Consider the following 6,261-nt stretch of genomic DNA (forward strand, 5'->3'; position numbering starts at 1 on the left):
CGGACTTTATGGGAGTGTTGGGCGCCTTCCAGAGGAAGGGGAACAGCAAACAAGCCATGATTGAAATTCTGTTTAAAGTGTATGCACCGTATTGCGTTTAAGACCCAGCATGCAGCTCCAAAAGATCTGGGTTACACCCACTGAATTATTTTATTTTATTTACATAAATTTTTCAGAACTGCCCAACTCTGAAGCGGCTCCAGGCACTTTCTGCCGTTAAAAGCCCATGCAGTAAAGTCAAATCAATTTGTCCTGAAATGAGTTTTGAACCCTTGCTTTTTTACCCTCCATCAGCCCAAAACGAGAGCTGCTCTCCTTTCAGCCAGATCGCTCTGAAAGTGGCCTCTGCCCTTTTGCCTGTATGAGTCTCCTTTCTTATTTATTTGGTTCTTTCTTGTTTTGAATTCCAGAGTGCACTGAAGGGCAGTATTTATTTTCCTTTCTCAGCTTCCAGCAGGATCTTGTCCAGCCGGAAGACCTTGAGTTATTATCACGATTCGATTCGCAGAACACAGTTCGGATCACGGCCCTGGGGCCGTGGTCTCCATATCATCATCTAAAAAATTACATCCCAAGGAGGTTGACTGTAGGTCCTAGAGTAGCTTCTCTAACCCTTGACCCAAGATGCATTAAGGTTACACCTTCCATGATGCCAGCCTAGGTATGGTTACCCTCCTCTAGAGCGGGCACAGTGACCAGTGCCAAACAAGCAGATTGTGTCTTAATTTCTTTCCTTGCACGCCAAGTGGGGAATTTTTTTGGGAAACTGCCCAGAGTCCCCTTTTGGGGAGAGAGGGGCGGTGATAGAAATTTGAAAAATAAATAAATACATTTTATTTTGAGGGGAAATGTGCAAGTTTCCTACATATGTTTCTTTGGAATCAGGCAGCATACAATTTTCAATGATGGGCGTGGCGGTTTGGGCGGAGCTTTGATCCCACTGTCATGGCCACCATTTTGATAGTTTGACCACACTCTGTGGACCTTCCTGGGAAGGACCTTGCTGGAAAATGTGTTCTGGGTTTAGAATGCTCTCTCTCCAGGCTGTGCTGGTTGGGGATGATGGGGCTTGTAGTCTGACATACCTGGAGGCGCACCAGGTTGAGGAAAGCTGTTGTAGAGAGTTAATCCCTGGGGTTTCTGCTGCTGATTGTCAAAATGGAGATCATTTTACGTAATTTATGTAAGTTTTGTGGAACTTGTCCAAATTTGTATAATTCCCCAAATTAAACTGAGGAAAAGAATGAAATCCCAGGAACAGTGCAGTCCCTTGCAAAGATTCAGAACTGGCTCCCATCTCTCCTTTGTTTTACAGGTGATGTCCTGGCAGTGGGAAGCCTGTGTTGTAAGACAGCAAGTATAAATTAGAACACCCATCTCAGAGATAAAGAACATTTGATTTTAGGCAGAATTAGAAATGCAAGTGGGGCAATTCATATTTCACCTCGGCATTGACTATTTATGGCACAATATGCAAATCAACCCAGCTATGAATATTAAAGCTGAATGAGTTATATATCCCCTCTGCCTTTAAACAAATGCACTGATGGGCACAGCCCCCTGGCTGTTTTTAAAATACTGTTTGCGCATTGCTTTTTTTTTTTAACCTCCTGGGTTTCGAGAGGTGTGTAACCAACAGATGATCGGCAGTCTTCTTGAAGAAAGACTTCAGTTCTTCCTGAGCCCCACCAGGGATCCAAGAAAATAAAAGTCTTTCACTGATCTCCCTTCTCTGGTCCGGAAAAATCTCTGTCTTAAACATACCTTGAATAGAAACTAAGAATGTTTATATAGACTTTACACAGAGAAGGGAAAAGAGAATTTCCTGCAGAACTCCACATTGCTATAGCCTTCCAGCTCTCCGGATTCAGCTGGGAAAGTTGTATTTTCATGAGTTTGGGGAGAAAACAGTGCTAATACAAGCTTCAACCCTTCTCCCCCCACCTCCACCCCATTTTCACTTCACTGGGAAGTGGTGGTGGTGTCAAAGCCTGTTGTCGTAGATTGTGTAACTGCAGCGTCTACCTGGGAGCAAGCAAAGAGGTTTGCACAGAATGGGCCGCTGTGCGAGGCAACTGTAGGGTTTTCTTCCCGGCCGAATTTTCTTTTCTGTTCAAGAAATGCAGATTAGCAGTCTTTATTGTATTAGCCCACCAAGAACAGGGAAAATCTGGTAATGAGTGGGACTGATTAAATGCCCCATTTGCTGCAAAAGCGTGTCTTTTAAATGAAAGGGGCTGCATTCACCAATCTGTTTATGCATTTGGCCCATTAACTGTGCACGTTCACTGGTAAGCTTGATCCGAGATTCCAGGTCAAGAAAGCATTTTCCCATCACTTGCCCTTGAAATCGGAGGTGCCAAGTTTTGAATCCAGAGCTTCCTACATAGGGTGCTTTTTCTAGACAAAAAACCTCTGATCAAAATTCCTTCCCCAAAGGCATCTATGCTTGCAAACTGGCATATAGGGAGTAGGTCGAGAAAACCAGGGGGAGTTGTCTTATCTCGAATCAAATAAGGATGGCAATGTCCTTAGGAAGAACCCGTTCCTTCCAATTCTGGCTGAATTTGGAAAAATAGGCAATACTTTTCTGTGAAAGAAAAAAAGAAAAGCAAGAAAACGTAAGACTTACAACTTCCGCCCTTCTTCCCATCAAATGATTGCCATCTTAATTTCTCCCCTTCCTCTTTAACCCTTTTTAATCCCCATAAATCATCAATTCAGTCTTGTCTTCTTTCAACAAAAAGTCCATATAAGGCTTCCAGTCTTTTAAAAGCCTTTATTGTTTTTTTTCCCCTGACCAAACTGGTCAGCTTTGCCATTTCCATCACTCCGTCAATTTTATAATCCAGTCTTCTGCTGTGGGTATTTCATAATTCTTCCATCTTTGTGCATACAAAAATCTTGCTGGAGTTTCCATATAAAATATTAGTTTCCCATATTCCTTTTCTAGTTCAGCATCCATAAAAAGAACTGCTACTGCTAAGAGTCCCCTTTTCGGGAGAGATGGGCAGTGATAGAAATTTGAAATATATATATATATATGAATGAATGAATGAATGAATGATTCTAGATCTGGCCTGCTTGCGGGGTGAGGGCGCTCTGCCACAGCTCCTAGCTGCGGTTTCTCCCCATATTCCATAACAGTGCTGGTGATGGTCAGGAAAGGCAGAGTGCATCGGGCAAAGACTGCTTGAATGTAGAATAGGAGGAGGGATCTTGCTATATTTTTTAACGTTGATGGATGGGCCACAAAGCGGGGACTTGGGTGCGCCAGGAAAGAAGTTGAAGTTTTCTGATTGTAGACCAATGGCTGATTTTCTACCAGCCAGCAAAGCGTCGTTGTCCAGTCAAGCCTGAGACTTCCTTGTGTGTTCTCCCTTTCCAGCATCAATGCGTAGAATCCCTGGCACCCACCTGTGTTTTCACCTTGCTGATCACCTCATTGCTTAACCCACTTCTACTGATTTATCTTTTGACCCAGGTCACCACACTCCAGATGCATGGGGGCTGAATGCTCCAGATTCCCAGTCAGCAAAATTCCCATATTGATAAGGGGAGTTTGGGAACTTTCAGGGCCAAAGATTCTAGTGGGGAAATTTGCAGCAGGCCACACCAAGAAATCCTGCTGAAACGTTGGGGGTTGTGTTCACACACTTCTTAAAATTTCTTCATAACATTTCTGTTCTGCCCTAAATGCATTTTATTAACTTATGTAATCCCTGAGAGAGACATCTGCATTAGACAGGCAGGATAGAGTTTTATATAAAGAAAATATACCTTAGTAAATAGCCTGGGACGTTTCCTTGCATTTGTTCCTTTGTGGCATTTTTATTTCATCTTTTCTCTGAATGCTGGCCTTCAGGAAGGCCCTTAAAACATAGCTTTGTCAACTGGCCTGGGGATTCCATGACAGAGTGGAGGCTGCTAGATGGTTATATGATGGTTAAAAGGAATGTATTCTCTTGTAGGTTTTTTGCCGTTTTGTTTTTATCTTTTTAATTTATTTTGGTCGTATTTTAATGGTATTCATATATATATATATATATATATATACACATAGTTAATGCATATATACACATGTGTGTGTGTGTGTGTGTGTATCATGCTCAAGGAACCATCCATGGGGGGGGGTTCTTTTAATTTCCTCCCTCCCCGTCATCCAACATCCCCCTGTGGTATGTTTGGCTAAAGCGTAGATGTCCCACAGTCACCCCATGAATTCTGTGGTCAAGTGGAGACTTCAGCCTGAATCTTCTACAGCCCATCACCATAACTCCTGCAGTGGCACTCAGTTTTCCTTATCAGTGGCTTGGCAAAATTTTGCAAATGCTGGTGGAATTAGAGTGCCTAATATAAAAATGGAGTATCATCTTAGGAAGCACATCAGAAACTTGGTTAAAAGGGGGGGTGTCAGATTGCCTTTGCACTGTGTGACAGCTACTTCAAAATCTCAAGCATGCTTTGCCTGTGCACTGTGAAGAGATTTCCAGGCTTAAGAGTTGTTCATCCTGCCAAAACAACATTTTGGCAGGATGAAATTGGGAAGCTGATGAAATCAGGCAAACCCCCATAATATTCTTTGATTAGACAGGGGAGGGGGGGACATTTAAATTTCAACCCTTGCATAATTCCTGGGGAATTATGCCTTCAAATTATTTGCCATGAAACCCAACCAAAGATGAGGGCGTTTCATTTATCCCGAAGGACGTGGTTTAAGCTGTGGCTATTCAGAGTTCAAGGGGGTGAAAAAATCCCTTGGAAATCCCAAGTTGTTTTCAGCATGATTCCAAAGGGAGAGCTTTTAAAACAGGAAAGATGGTCGAGAAGGAACTTGGGGAAGTCCTCTGGATTTGGGAAGGTCGTGGATTGAGAGCTCGCCAACTAGAATGTGCTTTAGGTGGGACCAGGATTGGTATATTTTGCAGAAAACAGCTTCTGCAGCAAGCAGTTCTGTGCTTGGCAAGCCACGGCCTTGGTGGCCAGGTTTATCCCACCATCAGTGTCAAATCTCTTCTTCTCTCCTCAGACCTCTCTGCTGGCCACGTTTTGGAATGAAGCCAATGGGGTGTTATTTTGGGTTAACTGCCTCTACTGGCAGTATGGAGGTTTGGACATTATAGACCCAAGCCCATCCAATGGTATTAGATTGGAAAAAGCTATCTTGTGTTGTGCTCAAGCCAGACTCTTGAGGTGGTATGCTTTAGGTTTTAACCTATTTGGGCAGAGACTTGTTTTTTGCTCTGCGAAGTTACCAGTTCTGAATAAACCATAAAATCCCACCAACTGACAGAAGCTCAGAAGCTTGGTGTTTGTCTTGCACACAGACCTGTTGCCTTTCCCCATCAGATGGTCCATCTCAGAAACCACAGCAAAAACATCACTGAAGAAATCGCATGAAATTAAGGATCTGAAACCCACAATGACACATGAAAAGCACCCAGGAGGAATATGGTAGTTCTGGCCAAAGGGGCTTTTTGAAACAGCATAATGCAGTGCAGTTGCCTGCCACAATTGGCAGGATCACAGTGCTCTGGAACAGCTTTCCCCAACCTGGAGCCCTCCAGGTGTTTTCCAGCTAGCCATAGGAATCCTGGGAATTGCAATCCCCACACATCTAGAGATGGAGATTTAAGCAGAGTCCATTGTACAATATTGAACAGTTCTGCTCCTTATTCTGGATTAATGAGCATCTGAGCTGAGGTGCAAAGTTGGAAAGGTTGGGCTGAAGTACATGTTACTTGTACCAAATGGCTGTAAATAGAAGCAAAGCTGAAGGATGAAAGAAGCAACTAACTTTTTTTGGCAGATCATGGTTTGATAGATCACAACTGCCTTTATGTTAATAGTTTGGATCCATCAGAGACCACTGAGAATCTCTCAGTCTCTCGTGACTGGACCTTTGGTCCTCCTGCAGGAGCTAAAGACTTGCAGGTATGTGTTGAGGCTCCATTCCATGTTTCTAATGAAGGATCTCCCTTGAGTTTCTCCTGAAAGAAGTGGGTGATTTTCCAGTTTAGGCCATCCCCAGGATCACCTGACTGATAGGCCTTCCATCTTTGTCAGGCATTTTTGTGCATTCATACTCGTCAGCTTTCCCAGCCTGGCCTCTTCCATAGATGATAGGACTCCCAGCCCCCCAAGTCCACAGCCTTTAGTCATACTGGCTGGAAATAGAGGCCTTGTCGTCTCAAAAACATCTGGAGGGTGCTAGGCTGGAGAAAGCTGTCTCCTGGAACATCTAGAAGGTAGCAGATGAGA

This window comes from Candoia aspera, chromosome 16 (assembly GCF_035149785.1).
Source record: "Candoia aspera isolate rCanAsp1 chromosome 16, rCanAsp1.hap2, whole genome shotgun sequence".
Lineage (NCBI taxonomy): Eukaryota > Metazoa > Chordata > Lepidosauria > Squamata > Boidae > Candoia > Candoia aspera.